Source organism: Ammospiza nelsoni, chromosome 5 (assembly GCF_027579445.1).
Source record: "Ammospiza nelsoni isolate bAmmNel1 chromosome 5, bAmmNel1.pri, whole genome shotgun sequence".
In the NCBI taxonomy this organism is placed as follows: Eukaryota; Metazoa; Chordata; class Aves; order Passeriformes; family Passerellidae; genus Ammospiza; species Ammospiza nelsoni.
The window spans coordinates 37,491,567-37,512,069 of NC_080637.1; the positions used below are offsets into that span (position 1 = coordinate 37,491,567).

General features: G+C 42.3%; 1 protein-coding gene across 4 annotated transcripts in view; it reads right to left on the reverse strand.

Annotated features, from left to right (window-relative positions):
* OSBPL8 (oxysterol binding protein like 8) overlaps positions 1–2,508 on the reverse strand; it is an 83,076-nt gene extending 80,568 nt beyond the window's left edge. The window contains exon 1 of one of the 4 annotated variants that reach the window (XM_059471523.1): positions 2,334–2,508. The gene's annotated coding sequence lies outside the window, so the exon portion shown is untranslated. The remainder of the gene's footprint in view (positions 1–2,333) is intronic. The other 3 variants (XM_059471527.1, XM_059471524.1, XM_059471525.1) reach the window with 3 other exon arrangements.
* Positions 2,509–20,503: the final 17,995 nt, after the last annotated feature.

Below are 20,503 nucleotides of genomic sequence, written 5' to 3' on the forward strand. Positions count from 1 at the left end.
ACAAATTTATTTTCTGTTCTGAAGCAGAAGACCAAGAGATAACTTATCTGGCAGCCTAAAGCAAGAGGAATTACACAGCACAGGAAGGGAGAAGGGAGAAAAGGCCTTTAGAAAACTCTGCTGCATGCTTCAGGAAACAGAGTTTGTGGGAAATGCAGTGGGGAGGGAGGTGGTAAAGCAGTAATCAGCGAAGAGATGAAAGGCTTATAATTGACTCAACACAGTTCATTAAAACTTGGCTGAGTGTCCTATGCAAAGATTTACTGGACGGAGAGGAGGCTGGAACACAACTTCACAGAATACAGAGTATGCATAGTTTCTTTACTAGGTAGCTGCACAACCATTTATTTGAAAGTGTAACAGCAGGCCAGACAGAAGAAAATGGGTAAGTGCCGCATCGCCTTAGACCCTTCTCAAGCACGTTAACAGAATTTAAGAAAAGACAGTCTAAAAATAAGCCATCTTCAGTGAACTTCCCTTCCCTCCAAATTATTTTCCCTTCATTTCTGCATCTTATTTCTCTTTGGAGCAAGCAAACCACTATTAAAAGAACAGGACCACTTAAGTCTGACTTTCTGTTTCAGTTCAGCCCCCCATAAAAAGTGTAGGAGTCCAACATTGTTTCCTGCAACATCAGAAAATTCCTCCTATTGTAAAAGTTAACAAACATTAACAAGCATTTACAGAACAGAGTTTGAGGTACTCTGGGTGTTTACATGCAGCAGAGATATGAGCTAGACAGACCTTTACCAAAAAGTCATTTTTTAACTAATTTGACAAAGCAGCAAGTTTAAAATGAGTTCTTTTCCCTGACCCATGATTAAAGTAGAAAAAGGATTTTGTCTTGCTAGGTCTAAGCTACATCAGCCTCGAAATATTTGATTTACTTACAACATGATTTTTAGAGTCTTTTCCAAACTAAATGATTCTAAGACCTTCACAACTCTAGAATAAAGAAAACAAAGAGGAGCCAAAGGGTCCACAAGTGACCACAATCACACATCTCTTTTTTTTCCAACTAGTTTCAATTCTGAAGTAGACACATCAAATCAGCACCTGGAAAGGAGGGCTCTACGGCCAGGTTTTGGCAAGTTGTATAATCACAAAACAAATTACTTCAAAGCTCAGGAGTTTTGACTAAAAGCTAGTACTTAGCTAAAACAACAAATTACCTCAGAAGTTTGCAGGGAATTCGAAAACAAAGCAGCACACAGAAAATTTCCCCAGTCCCTTCTACAGTTACTTGATAGCCAACAATGCAACTATGTTCTTCTCACATTTTCCACATCACTGAAAATCAGAACTGTATCAACTCTAAACTCAACAGACCTGACAAAGTCAAGTGGGCAGCGCTGCTATTTACACAGTTCTGTTGCTGCCCATTATGCCCACTGTAGACTAACAATTGGGTACTATCTCCTGTCTTTTCCGAACTTCAAAACTGAGGTTGATAATTAACGAGCATTAGCAGAGTCCCGATTGCACTAACACTCAGATCAAATAGATTTACATTTCCTATGATTAAGTTGAAATGACTGAAGTGATGAAAGTTGCCACATGAAAATCAACTCTTTTTAAAAGGTATCCTGATCTCAGTCCCAAGAACTCTGTTCTGGACAGTGGCGATACGAAACACGTTAGACACGCTGAACTGATGGCTTTCCTCCTTTCAGAAGACAAATTCTACAGCGCACAGCTCTAACACACAATTTGGGAACACCACTATTTCAAGCAAGCGTGTGAACATCATCTGGACGATCACGGCGGAGCATAGCGCTCTTGGAGCCCAGGCTCTTTAGGGAGCGAGCCATTTGCGAGGCCTGCTAATAGAGATGCAGGAGCGCGGCTGGCAGCGCCGCGGGACCGGGGACAGTAACTAGGTTTCGCTCCCCCGGGCACGGCTGCAGCGCAGGCTTATTTTCCCAGTGCGAGGGGAAGGAGGTTACCGGCAGTCACAGCAGATACATTTTAACTGCATTTAACGCGACCGGTTGCAACGGCGGCGGGCGGGCGGGCCCGGGGTGCGCGCACGGCAATGGCAACAGCCGGCCCGTGGTGCGGAGGGCCCGTCACCGCCCCGAGCTGCCGCAGCCCACTCAGCCTGCCCGCGGGACCCAGCCCGGCCGGCGCCCGCCAACACCCACCGGGCCCGGCGCTACCGGGGACCCCCGGCGGCTCCCAGCAATCCCCTCCCGCCCGGCAGCCGGGGAAGGCGGCACGCTCGGCAGCGCGGTCCCGGCGGGGACCCGGGTGGCACCGTGGCACACGCCCCCCGCCTCCCGTCCGCAGCCGCGGTCGCTGTGGCGCTGCCCCGGAACCGCCGCTGCCCTCACCTCTGCCCGCAGCAGGTCCGGCGGGAGGCGCGGAGGGGCGTCCGGCCGGGACCCCTCCCCTGCCGTCCCCTGCAGGCGCGGGCTGCGCTGCCCCGCGCGGCACGGAGCGCTCCCGCTGCCCCGCTCCCGCTGCTGCCGCCGCGGCCCCGCCCGGTCGCCGCCTGATCCGCTCATCCGCCGCGGCGGGAGGCGCGCGCGCAGGCGCGGGAGGCGGTGGCGGCCCCGCCCCCCGGGGTGCGCGCGGGCGGGCGCGGTGTGAGGGGGGCCCGGAGGCTCCGACAGAAATTCCCTCTGTGCCGAGCTGGGCCTGGGCCCCGCTGGGAACCTGCGCAGGATGCGGACAAAGCACGGGCTCGGGTGGCGCCCGGCGCTGTAACATCGCCCAGCCTGCTGTTACGGGATAACTTAGGCAGCGGAAAAGTAGTAACAGCGGAAATAAAATGCGGTCTGAAGCATGCAAGACGTCGTCTCAGATTAACATCACAACAGGAACCCTGAATTGGTTTTTTTCTTTTTTTTATCACCTCAAAATATGACTTCTCAGATTCACAGAATCAATTAGGTTGGAAAAGACCTCTGAGATCATCGAATCCAACCTATGACCCAACACCACCGTGTCCATTAAACCGTGGCACTAAGTGCCACATCCAGTCTTGTCTTAAACACTTCCATGGGCAGACGGTGGCTTCACCACCTCCCTGGCCAGCCCGCTCCCCTGTCTAATCACCCTTTCTATGAAGAAATCCCTCCTAATATCCAACTTAAACCTTTCCTGCTGCAGCTTTAGACTGTGTCCCCCTGACTTATTGCTGGCTGGAAGGAGAGATGGACCCTCACCTGGCTACGGCCTCCTTTCAGGGAGTTGGAGTCAGCACTAATGTTACCCCGAGCCTCCTCCTTCACTTTTAAATACATCCTCGATAATAAGAACCACCGTGAGCAGCTTACATATATTACTGTATTTCAAGTGAGATCAGCATGTACCTCACGTTGTTATCACCTGCCAGTTGACAGTGCTGAAAACAGTTGCTAAATGCAGAGCATCTTCACTTACTTCAAGGGAAAGTACTGTCAGTGCATTCTGAAGATATCTGGCACCTTCAGCGCTAACCCCCAACGAATGATGCAGAAAAGTTGACACTTTGGATTAATGTTCCCAACTCCAGAAATAAATCTTTTTGCTCCATCCAATTTTCATAAAATCATCTGCTGTATCTCAATTATGCAGCAGTGTGACTAGGAGTCCATTATCTTGGGCTAATGTTCCACTCACAATCTTTTCATTCTGTTCCTTGGAACCAGAATTAATTAAAAGGCTGACTATTCTTTCCTCACTACTTTTTAATGCTTCTGTAGAAAGATTTGTATGTGTTCCTGGCTGTGGAAGATTGCTTTGTCTTCTCAGCAATGAGTTATAAAATGTTGAGTAATACAGAGAACATATCTAATGATGAAAATAAAATTGAAGTTTCTTTGTACAAAGCTTTTTATAATTAAACAATACTTCTTCCCAAAGGAGGGCTCTGGAATGAGATAATTCACTCTGACAAGAGCCACTCACCCAGCCTTTCTTACCATGGAGCTTTAATTCACAAGGGTGGTTGCAGTCTACAGAACAGACTGAGCCTAGCTTTGGGAAGCAGTCCTGTGCCTGTGTGCAATTCATGACTCATTTATGTCTTGCCTTGTGACAGAGCAATGCTTTAAAAGCTATTTTCAAGGATACCATATTTCACAATTTAGCACTTCAAGAGCTCCACAAAAAACATGGAGTTCTTCAAGTCATGGTAAATACTCATGAAGGGGTCACAGTTTCAGATATACAAAGTATGTGATATCAGGCTGCTGGGTGCAGCTGAGTGAGTATGAATCCACACTATGTTTTTTGCTCTCCTGGAGGGCATTGGTAAATTTATTCCTCAGAGTGCTTTCACAGCTTTCTAGAGTTCTTGTATTCTTGTTTGAGACAGAAGAGGGAGGGTGGCAGTGCACCAGAGCACCAAGAGTTTATGGAGACCTCAAGCCGCTCATCACTGGGCTTACACTGAATCATAGGCATGCTGATGCTTTCATGGGTTGCACAATGCTGAATTATGCCTCAGGTATTTTTCATTAAATGATCTCTTTTAGGGAAAATGGAGGTGAAATGCCATTCAAGTATCATGGCTTCAGATCTGAGAACACAGAGAACTGATGAGCAGTGTGAGTTTGCACCTCACACCTTAGGATTGTCAGGCGGAGAAAACACTGAATTATCACCACAAATACAGAGAATCATAGATGGTTTGGGTTGGAAGGGATCTTTAAAGGTCATCTATTCCAAACTCTCTGACAAGTGCAGGGATATTTCCACCTAGACCAGGTTGCTCACAGCCCCATCCAATGTGGCCTTTAATGCTTCAAGACCTCACAGGGATGAGACATCAGCCACCTTTCTGGACAGCCTGTTCCAGTCTTTTACCACCCTTCCTTGTAAGGGATTTCTTCCTTATATCTAGTCTGATTCTGCTCTCATTCAGTCTAAATCCATTCATCTTTATCCTATCACCACACACTCTTGCAGAAAAGTCTTTTCCCTGCTTTTTTGTTGGTCCGCTTCAGGTACTGTAAGGTGCCATAAGGTCTCCTGAGCTTTCTCTTCTCCATGCTGAACAGCCCCAGCTCTCACAGCCTTGTAGAAGATGTGCTCCATGCCTCTGATCCTCTTCATGGCTTTCCTCTGAACTTTTTTAGCAGGTACAGATCCTTCTTATGCAGCAGATCCCAGAGCTGGATGCTCTGGACTAGGGAAAACATTTGCCTGCACTGTATACATCTGTGACCAGGAACAAACAAACAGAAAGCCCACAGCTAATAGAATAAAAGAATTATCTATTTTTTTCCTGTAGAAACACCAGAACTATCAATCTTGTTAATATGAATGTCAGAAAAAGGATGAAAACTGCTCCATGAAAGGGAAGAAGCTGCTTTCCATCTTTGATATAGGCTTTAAATTAGGGCATATTTCCAACTCATTTAAAATAGCAGGGATTCAAGTAACTTAAAGGAGGATCTGATGTTTGAGGTTGTCAGGGAATGGCAAGGACAGGACTGTTCCCTAAGGGAAGGTTGAGTGGGGAGCCAAAGTTGGTAACACACCTGCCAGAGCAGGTACCTCACCATCCAGAACCTGCTCTCACATTCAGTTGAGCCAGACAGACCTAGAGACAGCCACAGGCAGCCACAAATCCAGATCATAAGGCAACATCACAACGAAGAGAGAAATGCAAGGTGAAGGCAGCAGCAAAACCCCTTAGTTGTGTTTAGGATGAGGCCCAGCAACCACCAAGGCAATGAGATCAGGCTGACATCAAGTTAGGCCAGAGGCTGAAGCTTGAATGAAGACTTATTTCAGGTATCTCACAGACCTAGTACTCTTCTAACAGAGCTCAAGTAAGGGGTAAGGGCCCAGGGCTGTGCTTAAATAGAGCTCTTGGGCCTATGGGTATAAGTAGAAGCTGCAGATGCAGCTGCTTAGAGCCATTAAGGCTCATTAGTGCACTCAGGACCACAAAGAGCTCATCTGGTCCTTTTTTTCCTTACAGGATCACATTTGCAGTAGTATATTGAAGAAAGCTTTTCACCTCAGCTACCCACAGCTGCTCCTTTCTGACTCCGCTCTTGCGAAAGGAGGGGTGAGCTGGTGACAGAAGAGCTGTGTGCTAGACATGAAGCTGAGGCACAGGAAGAACAACTTCCACCTGGAGTGTGGGAGCTTCTGGCAGGGCTGCCATCTCAAGGTTCTTTCCCAAGAGCATCTGTTCTCAGAAAACAAGATAAAATACTTCAGAGCTGAAGGTGAACAACAAAAAGGCAGAGTGTTTTGTTTTGCGGTTGTGCATATCTTTGATTATGATATGCACATGATTAGGGCTGGTAGATGCTATAGGAACACAAACAAGCTCTGTTCAAAAAGAAGATAAGAAAATTTGCATTATTCTTAGATAACCTGCTTGCAGAGTCACTGGAAGATATTCATTGTAATCCTGCTGGGTGTTGTCTTATTATCTAGTGTTAACAGACACCACATGGGGCTTTACTGGTGAAGGAAACAAAGACTAAAAGCAACAGCAGAATCTGAAGTAAAGTGAGAATTCTGCAGTCCTGGTAAGGGAGACTTCTGCACACACTCACTTTATTTTTTGGCTTTACTGAAGTGGACAGTAGTTTCTTGCTACATCTACAGGTGTAGAGAACTCTGAGAATATGGAGAAAATTAACAAAACCAGAAAAAAACACCCTAGAATTACTGTATTAAATTAGTAAGAGGAAAAATACAGAAGTTTTGTGTTTTCAGGGAAGCTGTATTCCTTGCTCTTCCTGGAAGTTTTCAGCTTCCAGCATCTGTCAAAGAGAACAGAGGCTTTAGTTCTTAGCTTAAAAAAATCCTTTTTAGCTAAAGTTAAAATTGGGACCTTCATTCTAATTAACAAAACTTGGTTTTAATTAAAAAGCAGCAGGGGTTTGGCAGAGAAGTAAAAGCTTCATAGGTAAATGCTCACTTAGAGTGGTTTTAGCCTGCTCTGGAAAGAAGCTCAGTTCTGGGTCCCTCCTTTGTGGGAGAGCCTTGGTGCTGCTGCCAGAGCCATCAGCTCTGTGCCCTCTGAGCTCTTGTGGCCTCACTGCCCAGCTTCGTGTTTTGGAGCAATTATCTGCATTGAGATATTAGTGAAATTAGAATTTTAATTAAAATTAGAAAGGATTATTATTGGGTGGTAAGTACCTAATACATGGTGGGAAACAATGTTTAGCAGTAGCCTTTTTATCACTGAGTTTGGTAATGCACAGTTGGTTTAAAACAAGTGTTTTGAAGCTTTAAAACCACTGCTATTGCTAAAGATTTGAGTCTCTAATTAAAAGCCAGCACATTTATGCTAATTAAAAATGAGATGAAAATATTTTCCCTTTGATTCTAAAAGCTGTATGGCAGGTGTCTGAAGTATTTCTTATTTACAGAGCAGCAATTCTCACTGTCTTCAATTTCTTCACAGTTATGAATGCCATATTTAGGAAATCACTTTTGCTACAGTAATCCATCTTTTACCCCAGTCATTCATGGGGCTAACATAAAAGAAGTCAAACTTAGTTTTCCACATTTTTTCCACTTAGTTAAATCACATTTTTATTTAATTAGATGCAGAGCTACTCATTCTGTCACAGACCTTGGCACTGCAGAATGTTCCTCCCTTCTTTAGATCTAAGCTTGTCAGAGCTTAGACATATGAGCTATGTCAGTCCTGATTTTCTGCATTATATTTAGTTATTTAGGACATGATGTTACAGGATTTTTAATTCAACTCAGGCATTTTTCAAGTACTCGCATATTTTTATTCTTTTGCATCACCAGTTCAAGTATTCTTAGCCCTGATGTGGTTTGTCATTTCTGCAGTTTTCAGTATGCTCTTGTCTGACAAGTCCTCTTTAATTATCTGCTGTATCAGCTCCTCTTCTATCTTGGAGAAGCTCCTTCCCCCCATGTGTCTGTTTTTAGCCTCCAACTTTCATGTAGAGAACTTCACATTTCTCCCGTACAGTGAACTGAGCTTGATTTAGTGGTATCAGTGGGATTTTAATCCAATAATCCTGTTGAGAAGGAGTTCTTCCAGCAAGGAGACCTAATGCACCTGTTTCACCTGCCACTTGGCTTACACACCTTTGCAGTCAGTTTTCTCAGAACTCTTTGTATTAGTTTTGATATTGTGAAAAATGGAAAACAGCAATGCATCAATTCTTGCACTAAATGCTAAGCAGGAAGGATGTAAATCACTCACATTGTGCAGAATGTCAATTCTTTCTGCCTGCTGCTGGTAAACAGTGAATGAATTCCATCTTTTGCTTTGCTTATATGCATGGTTTTGTTTTCCCTATTAAAATCTCATGATCTCAACCCACAAGTTTTCTCATTTTCACATTTTGAATTCTCTTCCCATCCCACAGAGGGGATGTGGGGTGTGGAGTGAGCAGTTGCATGCGGCCAAGAGGCTAGCTGGGGGTAACCTGTTGGCACAATTCCTTCACCACATGCAAATTTTTTTAGGAAGGAAGGAAAACATTCACACATTAAGATCAGTATGCTCCAGGTTGAATCATCTTTACCAGAGTTTCTTGCTGATGTGTTGAGTTTTCCTCAGTTACAGAATGGAATAAATATACTTAAAGTCATAAACCTGTCTTTCAAAAGGACAGAGCCTGCTTGTGGTGGGAGGAAGGGACCTCCATAGCTGTGAGGCTTCTTTCTGTTCCCTTGTCAAGTCAGTGGGCAACTTCTGCTGGTCCCTCCTTTACAGGCTTTTTATCAAGGCTCTCTTCTGTTTCCTTTTGTGAGTCTTATTGTTCCCTGGGATGATTCTTGCACCCTTATTTTTTTTAATAGCTCTCTTCTACATCAGATGCAATACCATTCTATAGCCTACATTTGGAAAAACAAAGTTCATTTAATTCAGAGTGAGTCCAGGCCCTCCCTTTTCTCAGACATATTTTGGATTGCTGGCTATTCAGCTGGCCCACAACATGTACAAATATAGTCCCCTGTGACTAGCTGTTGAGATTGATGCCTCAGTTGAAGACAGCAATTGGTCCTTAGCAGATGCTGGGTCTCTGTAAACCTCTCTCCTGACCCTTGACTGCCTGCTTGATTCATCATACCCTAATGTATGTAGGTTTTATTGTATGTCTTTAATGCATAGTCCTCAAAACACATTCTATTTCCAGGCCTTATCTAAACCTTAAGCAGTGTTGGTCATGTCTCAGTTCCTTCATTTTTTTGGCAGATAGCTGTGCTCAGTTAGCTTGTAAATGCTTGGTCTCCAGCACATATATTCATATATAAAACATATTATACAAACAAAACATATATTCACCATTCAGAGTAGTTAAATAGTCAGTGCTTGGGGGACTTTGTCAAAGAAAGTGTGCTGTCACATGTGATTTCCTCTCACAGATAACATTCATTAATTCAGTGTAAAGCACAGACATCTCTCAGAGTCTTGTTTGGATTTTATTTAGCAGTAGGGCAATTGAATCAAGACTCCATACACCTCTGCAAATGTGTGTTGTGATTACATGGTCTCCAGCCTGTCAGAAGCTTATGAAAGATTTTCTAATCAGGGAAAGGCAACTCAATTTTCAAGGCAATTTTCTCTCTTTCAGCTCTTGTACCACACAGCTCCTGTGTTATTTGACCCTTTGTTTATATCATAAGAAAGCCTAATGCAGAAAAACTATGTAAAAGTAACACACCCCATGTGTTTTCAGGTCCCTTCTGTGTCATCCGATTCTATTTTTCATCCTTCATCATATTTTTCTTATCTTCTTAATACAAAAGGCCAATGTCTCACATCTGGTCCTTGACAGGCTGATCCTGATATGCTGAGAGCTATGTTTATAGATGTAAACATCACAAATGAAATATGATGTGTATGCTCACCATTGCCCCAGCTACAAGACACTTCTTGTCATTCCTCTCTGCTTGCAGCCTTGCTGTCTGCAAATCTGGCTGGAAGTTGCCTACATGGCTCTGCATTTCTGTCTTATGAAACATCTGAGCTGTCTTTTCCTCTTAGGTTTTATTCATGTATGTACAGTTGTCATGAAACTTGTCCATGAGCAACAGCCTGAGTCCTGAACCCCTTTTTTTTATTTGCAGAAGGGAATATACATTTCAAGGATGAGGGAAATTCTAGAGGCTTGTGAAATGGAAATCACAGTGGCCACCTTTAAAAGGATGGAAGGGGAGAAGAAAATAACAAAGGAAAACACACTTAGCCCCTTTTCCCTTCCTAGAAATAGCCCAGCATATGTCATCTATGTGTAACCCCTAGAAGATAATGAGGTAATGAGCAACAGCTGGCGTTCATAAGCTGAACAAATAATGTGGAATTGCCCTCCTTTTCCTCTACTCAAGGAATTTTCTGAATGGGACAAAGTCAATGTGATATATTTTAAATCTGGTAATACCTTAGTAAGTACAAGGATAGAGTCTACATACAGCATCTGTAAAGTGGGATTGTAATATATATTGAATTTTGATTTTTTTTTTGTTTGATAAACAGAAAAGTTGACAGTGGCTCCTGTGAGTTTTAGAAAACAGTTAAAGAAAATAGAACAGTATCCCTAATTCCATGTACTTTCTGAAATAAATGTGAAAGTTAATGAAGTCCAGCCAGTCTACAGCTTTTATTTGCTGAAGGAAAGCATTCACACAGTGTAAGTTTTCTTCAATAACCATGAACACATATGAGTGAAAAAACCCACTGCAATTGGACGAATTATTACATTATTCTCCAGTGGGCATATCTGGCCTGATTCTGCACTGTGGTACTTTTATCCTACAGAAATTAATCTACCTCTTCCTAATGAGCTTCACCAGGGGGAATTGGTGTGGATTCAAGCTTATTGCATCCTGAAAACTGAAAACATAGTTTCAAGGTCTGATTTTTTTCATTAAAGTTTTAACTCAGCAAATAGCTCCATTAAATAATTCTTCTCATAACTAACAAATGGCTTAGTCTAAACCTAGATGGATACTTCTAATAAATTGTAGTGATTCTGAATTCAATCCTGCCTCCATGGGTAGGATTCTGTAAAGTCAATGGAGTGATCATTACAGCATAGCTGTGAATATGACTAGAACCACCTGCTCCTTCCCCTTTTTCCATCAGAAAAGCACTGCTTGTTAGGAGAATGTGTTCTGAACTGCTGTACTTCATACAAATGATACAACTGTGAAGTCTGGAATAAAAAAACAAACCAGCAGAGGGAGGCATACGAATAGGAACAGGAGAAAAAATGTGGATTTGAGACCTGAAAGCAAATGAGATAAAAAGAGAGAGCCTGAGGTGCAATGGGACTGCTGTGCAAGTGGGAGATGGGAGGGTAACTGCTGGTAGGTTGTGAGCCCCTGAGAAACCAGTCCATTGCAAGGAATTAGGAAAAGGTGGGGGAAGGCAATTTTGAATTTCCTGGAATTCCAAGGAGGTGGGATAACAGGGTTTGGAGATTTTTTGCTCTTCGTCCTGTTTCAGGTAAAACACTCTCAATTCAGAGAATATTTACTTTGTTTAGTCCCAGGTAGCACCAGCAACTGATCACTGATTCAGGTATTGGGTGGAAAAAAGAGTGCATAATTAATACTTTAAGAAACACCTTTCCTTCCTCAGGCTCTGCTTTGGCCAAACACCTCTCCTGCTTCCATCCTAGTCTCCTGTTTCACTGCAGGTCATGCATGGTCACCCTGGGGGGAGGTAGTGTTTGATTGTGTGATTCCCTTCAGGCCTCTCTGGGGCTGCACATCCCCAACATTTTACATGACATCCCAAGCTGTAACAGAAGTCTTAAACATCTTTTCTTTCTGGTAAATCCATGGTTTTCTGTGGTACTGCAAAAATGGCTAGGCAGGCCATAGAATTGTTAGTACCACTATTCATATACATGCTAGAAAAAATTCTGGAAAGAAAATGTTGCTTTTAAACAATTTTAAACTGAAAAATTCTAAAATACTACTGACTAAATCCAAACCAAATCTAGGTGCAGTTGCATGTTTTTTGCCCCTGAATACCCTCTCCTGTCTTCCATCAGATACAATTTTTGTGTCTACTAAAAGCAGCCATCAACCTATTGGTGATGGGGAGAGACTGCCTCTTACTACACCTATCTGGAATGGGGCCCTGTGTGGTAACAACCAAAAACTATACTTCCAGGCAAAATACTTCCAGGTACTCCATCCCTGCTCGTGCAAACACTTGTGAACAATAATGTAATCTAGTGGTAGCCAAGTTATTTTTGTCCCCAGAAGTCTTAGTTTTTTATTGAAAAAGAGAAAAAGTTCTCAGATACGTGGTTTTTTCTATCTCTGCAAATCATGTACTGCTGCAAACATTTGTTGTGATACCAGCCTGTGAGGATGGTGATGGGTTGTGAGAATGCCTTGTCTTCTTAGCAATCTTAATCTAAAGCCTCAGAGGCACAAAGCTTTTTCCTTCTATTCCTATATTTCTATTTCCTGTATTTTAGGTGAAGGGCAGTCTCACAAATGTTTTTCCCAAAAGTACATTCTTAGGTTCTTAGTATATTCAGAATTTGGTGTGGGGTATTTTCCCCCCTTGCTAAGTTGGTATCTTAATGCCACAATGCCTTAATACCAAAGTGCTTGTATTTCCTCTGTTCCTCAATGTCAGGATTGTCCCAGCTTGCTCAGACTTTGCCAAGAATATTTGTCTGCATTAATGAAGATGTGCTTTATCTCTGGGCCCTTCCTTTGGATTTGAATTATGGGACAAATTGTCTTTCTGATAAATTTCCAAATTTGTTTCAGTGTTTTCCTGTAGCCCCATTTCTCTTCACAGAGAAAAGCATGGGAGAGCTTCCCAAGAATATTTCTGGGATTCATTCTCTGAACCTGAGAGAAGCAGAGAAAAGAATGATGAAAACAGTTCTTATCTCATTTACTGCACCTGTGCTGTTCACAAGTAGAATGCATTGTGGAAGATTGTTTACCTGAAGGGAATTGATAATTGGATTCTGGTGTGAGGGTTTTGATTCACTGACCAATTGCATCCAGGTGTATGTGTCAGGACTGTCACCTGACAGTCACAAGATTCTAGGCCGTTTAGTGCCTGTGGAGATTCAGTTTAGATGTAGTGTAATATAGTATAGAATAATATAGTATAATAAAGTAATTAATTAGCCTTTGGAGATCCATGAAGTCCTCCTTGTCATTTCTCCCGCTCATCAGGGTTGCCTTGCATTCCAATACTTTCCAGCCTGTAGTTTTCAAGAGCTGTAGGGATACGTTGCAATAGTCCTCTTGCTACTTCAAGTCCCAAACATGATAGTGCTTACCCAGATCCATGAGGGGTAACAAAAAGCTGTTGTCAGACTTTCCATCCTGAAGCGCTAAAATAGGAGCCCTGTCAAACTTCTGATTAAATTCCATGGGGCCAGGATTTTACCCTTATCTGAAAGCCATGGTATTCCCCTCTTCATGGTCAGTGTCTGGTTAAGTGGATAGACCTGACCCTGAACTCCAAGTCTAAACAACTAAGTCAAATGTTTTGGTACAGTGTGAGTCTTCTCTGAATTACTACAATTTGGATTCATCTCTACCATGCATAGGAAAAACAGTTTTGAAACCCATGCTTTGTATGTCCCAAATATTTGGACATACAGAGCATGTCATTGCTTTTCAGAAGCAATATGCATTGTGTTTCACTGTAGAGTGCATTTGCATATTAATATCAACATAGTAATATAGAAATATCTTCACAATATCTCCAAGAGCTAAGTAAAGTAGCCTCTTTTTTTTCATAGATTGAAATATTGAAGTAGAAAGTCAAAGGATTTGACCCAAGTTCCAAAGAATAAGCATGCCAGGATTTATGGCTGTTTCTCAAACAGAGGAAAACTTTACCCTGAAAAAGCTGTTATGTCTGTGAGTGATGCCTTGGGGTGCCTTCAGCAGGAGCTTCCTGCCTCAGCAAGGCTGAGGTAAACTATTCTTCTCAAAATCTTCATTACAGCTGATCTCAGTTCACCTCCACTGTAGTCCACAGCCGCCTGTGCACTGCAGGCTCCTCTTGCTGGTGTCAAGGCCAAATGCAAGGAACGGACTGCAGGATCAGTGCGTGAGGCTGCAGATGGCTCCTATGAGCACTCTCACTTATCCCCTGTGCCCGACAATGCATAAATCACTAGCACCATCTGCCTGCTATTGCTATCAGCGCCTTGGGCATTTTAACTCACTAGGAAATGGCAGGGAAATTCATCTCAAACAACAAGGAGTTTGCCAAAAACACTTTCAACTCCCAGGAAGAACAATGCCTCATCATTTTGCTAGCATACTGTTGCAGGGAGAAGTGCCTGCTTTATTTTGTACTTTTACTGAGGTAGAGAACAGGCTACTCAGAAGCCTGGGGTATCAGGCAGGAAATCCTCATTCCCTATTTTTCTGTGTTTTGCAGTGAGAGGGAGTGATGAAAGGTTCATATCCTGGCAAATCTCACCATCATACTCTTTGGCCTGGAGTCACTTGCAGTCACCCCTGTGCTCGCCTGCTTACTATAAATAACAAACAGTCAGAAAAAAAGAATTCACAGCTTCTTACTCTGTTGCTGGCAATAGGAAGCTATTTTCACGGTGCTTGTTAAGTATTTTGGGCTTTGGCTTGGATTTCTACAATCATGTCTGTAATAAATCACACTAAAAGCAGATCAGTTGTGCTATACGTTGAGTTTTGTTAAAGGAAGTTTTTACTTGAGAGGGTGAATGAGGGAGCAAGACACCAGATGAGGGCAGTATTTAAAATTGTCTCAGCTACAGAAAGGCAAGCAGTGTGGGAGGATGCAGTCTGAGAGAGAAAAGGCTATAGGAAAAAGATACGGTGAACAGAAACCCTTGGGGTTTGTGAGGAAAAGAACTCATAGGTGAAGGGAAGACATCTGTAGCTGGAGCATGACTAAACTGAGTGGCCGTGGGAGACAGGGACTCTAAACTGCTAATTTGGCAAAGGAGGGCTCAGGTTAGAATTCTCATTTCTACTGGTGGGTGAAGGGGGTTTTTTTCTAATTAAAAATATTTACAAATTTTTCATGATGGTGGCCTTCTTAACATGATTTGGAAATGCAATGAACATTCTCAGTGTCTGAATGTTTTACTAGCATCTGTTACCTTTAAAGTCATCTCTGTTTTTATCTCTGAAGGCACCTTTTATTTACTGCTTATCCACAGTGCAGGTACATTCCCTGAGCTGTGTTCAGGCAGCAGTCCTGAATCAGATGAGAAATTGTACTGAGTGAGGGTGTGACTGAATTTTGAATGCGTCCAAAACAAGCCAGCAAAGGCACTCTTCTCTTGCTCATTCCCTGGCTCAGACTGCATTTCTCAAACATCAGTGTTCTTCCAAACCCAGTTTTTGGGGATAGCCCTGCACACATAAACCTGAGCACTGTTGAGGTTCATAGGTGTCTAACTGCTGGATTGCTGCAAGTGCACAGGATAGAAATCAGTGGAGGCACATCTTGCAACTACTGCTCCAGGCTGTAACTTTGTAATAAAGTCTCCCAGAGCCCTCATTCCCTGCCAGCACGTGCTTGACTTCCATTTTCCAGAAAATTCCCTAGAACTCAATGATCTGCCAGAATTAGATTATTTCATCTTTGGATGCAGAATACATATTTTTTTTTCCTTTTTTTTTCCTTTTTTTTTTTTTTTTTTTTTTTTGCAGCTGTTCAGGAAGGTACAGGAAGGTACAAGTAGGGGACTGGATGGATTTTCACCTTTTCAAAGAAATTATTTTGTATTTTTAGATAAATGTCCTTTTACATGATTCTGTTTTATTATTCTAGGTATAAGATGCATGCAATGCAGAGTGAAACCTATTGTTTTAATTTATGTACTTGAGAGAGAAATAATATATGAGATCAAAGATAGTTCAGCTACCTTCCTGGGTTTTCATGTGCTCATTTTTGTTTTACTGTTTCATAATGCAGACAGCTATATATTAGGCTATAAATCATTCTGCTTCTTTTAATGATGTTACTGCAGATGACTAAAGCAGAATAACTGTGTCCAAAATAGCAGTCACATTGCTTTTGGTTTTATTGCCTTACACGTGGTAGAAAAAATAAAATAGTACTTTTTAAACCTGTGGCTTGCAGAGTTATGGAAGAGTTTAACATTGGAGTTATATCTGGGGCTTAAATAGTGAAACTGAGGAAGAATAGAGGAAAAAGATTGAGCTTGAGGGCAATGTATGTGTGCTTTCATTTAAGAGCTGGTGTCCTGTGTTTAACACAGGACACAAACACCTTGTGGCAGGGATGGCAAACATGCCAACCTTCTGTCTTCTTTAATCAGGGTCTGCCACTGAATGCACTCACATAGTCAGGAATGTCACCCCAATGTGTTCATCCTTCAGACAAATTGAACTGTGTTGAAATAGATACCAGGCTGGCAGGATGGACAAAGAGAAACTGTTACGATGCTTTAAATATGTAATGGGCATGTGTTCTGTACTGGTTTGGGCTGTTGAAGAAGGCTGGCTGTGAAGAGGATCCAGTGAAATGGATTTTTGGTCAGATATCTTGGCCCCAACACAGCCAGCCCAGGTTAGTCCTGCACAGCATTCCTTTTGCTGCAAGGGACAGGTACTGCATGGGTCAGCATTGCATTTATTGTGTACTTTAAGGAAAAAATAGTATCAAACCTCACAGCAAGTTATGGAGTTGAGAGGCTTCTCCTTGTTTTCAGTCTCAGATGGCCTTTAAAGTGTGAAGAGCATCTGCTGTGTGACAAGTTCAAGTGGCTCAGTTCACCTGCTATACTGACCAGGATTTGAAGAGCTGACTAAAGCCATTTCTGTTCCCAGACAAAGGCACAGGTAGAATTGCTGGTCTTCCTTCCTAGGAATAAGCTAGTGGGAAATTGCAAAGTGATAGGTATGGAGCTGACTGGATTGGAGTGCTGCTATTGAGATAACTTGCTTCTATTCTGTTCCAGTCAGCATGAAAATGCTGCTTCTCAGAAATGTACTAGATCAAGTCACCTTATACCTCAAGAAATAATAAACTATGCTGAAATAAGCTTTTCTCCCTGCATGCAGCTTCTAATTAGTACAGAAGACATTAGGCTATGTTGCCTCCCTGTGAAACAGAGGTGGGAAGTAAAAAACAAAGTTAACACCCAGGGCATGGGTGTTAATGTGTTAATATCGCATTAAATGTTAACAAGCACACAATTGATTTACACAAATTTTTTGTGCACACAGGACAATTAAATTTTACAATTAAACAAAAAAAGTACTGAAATAACAAAGACGCAAGAGAACGTGAGACGCTGGAAGAGGGGTAGTCACAACTGCAGGACCCAGAGCGGATTTTCTTGTCTCCAGCAGATGGCAGAATTTTCTCAGCTACGCACAGGCAACAGCAACTTGAATCACCTGAAACCTGATCTCTCAAGAAGCAGCATCCAGCCTTTTTTGACTTGCAGATCCCTGAAAAATCTGATGGAGTTAGGAGTTCAATAGATAACAAAGATGGAAGAGATGTGGAAGTCACCTGGCAGCACAGCCAGCAATAATCCATGTAGCTCAGATTGACTCTATTGCTCTACTGTGGATATCATACCTTATCCACAACACATATGGAAGCCTACAGAGCTTTTCCACGTAGCTTTGACATGCAGTTGAGGAAGTTCAGACAAGCAAATGTGCTGAGTAGAAGGGCAGTGGAAGGATATTCCAGCTTTTGTGACAGCTCTTAACATTTATTTTCTGATGAAAAACCACTGATGAAGGTCGGATACTGGGCTAGATACACCTTTGATATGACATCATGTAGCTACTCCTAGGATGCTTCACTATGCTACTTAATCTAGTAAATTGTTTAAATAATGTGAGAAAACAATATTTTGCTACAGATGTTTTTTAATTCCTTATTCACCATGATGTGGTAAAGTAGCTGCTGGGTAAGGCAGCAGGGTTTTAGCTCCAGACATCAATACCTTATTGTGTATACATCTTTTGGGCAGTCACTCATCAATGAGTTTTACAACTTTCTACTTGAAAACTTGGTGCAATGCCCTTAAGAGATAATGTTATATTCTTTGGATGTATTTGCCCTTATTTGGTGCTCAAATACAATAGAGAAGAGTTAGAATGATGACTAGGAAGATGGACTGTAAGCATTAACTCTTGATCTGAATACATCCTTTTAGCTAAACTTTGAAATAGCTCCTGAGATCTCATTCTAGCAAACACTGCATTTTATGTTTTTTTAATGATAACAATTCATTCTTGTTTTGTTGTTGAAATTGTTGCTTGAGGACTTAGAAATGTCTTTTAATGGCCCAAATAGGAAGAGTTTACTTCCACTGGAAACAGCAACTAGTTATCAGGTACTCATTCAGCTTGTGCCAAAATTGTTCTTTATTGTGTTGCTTGACTTTTTTTTTTTTTTTTTTTGATAAATAATTAGAATGTTTTTCAGCTTCAGAAATATATGGTCAAATAAATTTTTTTCAGAGTCCAATTCTGGCCCGTTTTCTCATCTGATGTCTTATTCTTCAAGTCTGTCTATTAGGATTGATGGGCAGGGTGCTGTTCCCTGCTCTGCTGCCAGCTTCTGTCTTCCTTAGACTATAGCCCAGTTGTGAAACCCTACAATGAAAGTTAATTCTGCCTGTGCTCTCTTAATACAAGCAGAATTTTAAATAGATGTGGGTTCAAGAACTTTTCACCCTCTCTTAGAGAAAGTAGAAGGAAAGGATTGAGTGCAGTGTGGCTCTGTATTAATTCATACATTCTATTCAAAATCAAGGTCAGTGGAGCAGATGGAATGTCACTTTAAAAATCAGCTGTTATATATTTCTTGTTCTTCTAATGAACCACATTAAATAAGAGTAAGGAAGTACTAATTCATGTCTCCAGATGTATAGGTTTTATTTATGCTATTTGGCTTTTGAGTTAACCTTACTGTGTACCTTTTGTGCAGGTTTAGAATGTGGATTAGCAGAATTCAAGGTTTGCCATAATACTTCTATTAGCAAGCTCTGAATAGATAGATATCCAACCATCTGTCACAGGCATTGTTTACAAGGTGCCCAAATCACTCCTTCAGCTCTAGGACAGTAAGAGACCCTGAATAATTTTGCTGCAGCTTTTACTGTGTTCATTCCCAGCCATCTGCAGTCCCTGGAGCATCATGGATGTCCCCAGAGCTTTTAAACCTATTTTCCATCTGTTGCCGTCCCACCTATCAGCAGTACTAACATTCCCCAGAAGATTTTGCTGCTCTCACTGACAGTGAGATCAACATTTGGAGCCTTCTGTTGTGTGCTGGTGCTGCTGGGAGCTGGCAGGCAAGCATCAGGAATTAACAGCTTCAGAGCCCTGCAGATTAGGGTTAGACTCAGAATTAGACTGGCCAAAGCCATGTGCTCATCCTGGGAATTGAGAAGCTCACCTATAACCTTAAGAGTGCTACTGAAACCTGACACTGAATGCTCAGAGCTGTTAATATGATTCCCCTCACCACAGGTAGCCAGGCAGAGGGCAGAGCCTTGATTCCATTTTGCTGTACTTGCTGGTCAGACCAGCTAAGGCAGCAAATCTAAAGCAATTTACTGCCCTGAGATCGGGAATAAGGAGAAGGAGGAAGAGTGAAGGCAGATTTGCTGTGTCCTCTGGGCATAACTACCTGCAAGATGGTCAGTTATCCCCTCAGTTGCTCAGACCTGAAGGCACAAGCACAGCTGACCTCTCTGCATGGTGCAGAGGGAGGGGAGAGCAGAGGCAGATAGTGTCTTGTGCTTTGGGGGATGGGATAATACTGGAGATAGGAAGAAGCTCTCAGAGCTAGTAGAGGGAGTGGCTTGGGAATAACCTGCAAAAATAAGAATAATATCTATTGATTTAATGATCTTACCTCAGGCCTGGGACAGAGTCCTAGAATTTATTAATCTTTCAGTTGTGCATGCACTTTGGTAGTTCATGGTTTCCATATAGGCTCTCCTTTCCTTGGTGCTTCACCTTGTAAGTTCTATATCAGCCACATGGGAGGAAGACTGGAGAATGTCTCCATACATCCTTCACACACCAGCCTCCCTGCCACAGCTATATTCACATATCCACGCTTCACCGAGAAATTACTGGTGATCCACAGAAAGCAGTATTGGGGTACTCATTCTTATTTTTCCCTAGGTACTATGGTGCATCAATAAACAGCCAAATAGTTATTTCCTAATGCTACTTTTATCTGTAAATGACTGCAGGAATTGGGATATTACATGGTTGTGTTGAAATTATGTCATGGCATCAGGAACCATGTCTCTGAAGCAGAAAGATTCTTTATGAGCAAGTCAGAGGCTGAGTAAGCTTAATGATAGGAAGAAAAGATAGATAAATGGATAGGGAGGTACCCATCCACAGTTCCAGAAGCCAAAAAGGTGAGGAAGCAAGAATAGAGTAGAGCAGAACAAAACTCTTAAGACAGCAGAACTGAAAGTGGTTTGGTAGGGAGGTATTGTGAATCTTGTGCTGTAGCAATGCAGCACTGAATGTTGCCAACATCATTTGATCCACTGTCATGTTGGGTAATAATGTGATCTTCAGAGCCTCTTTTGGGTAATGTGAACAT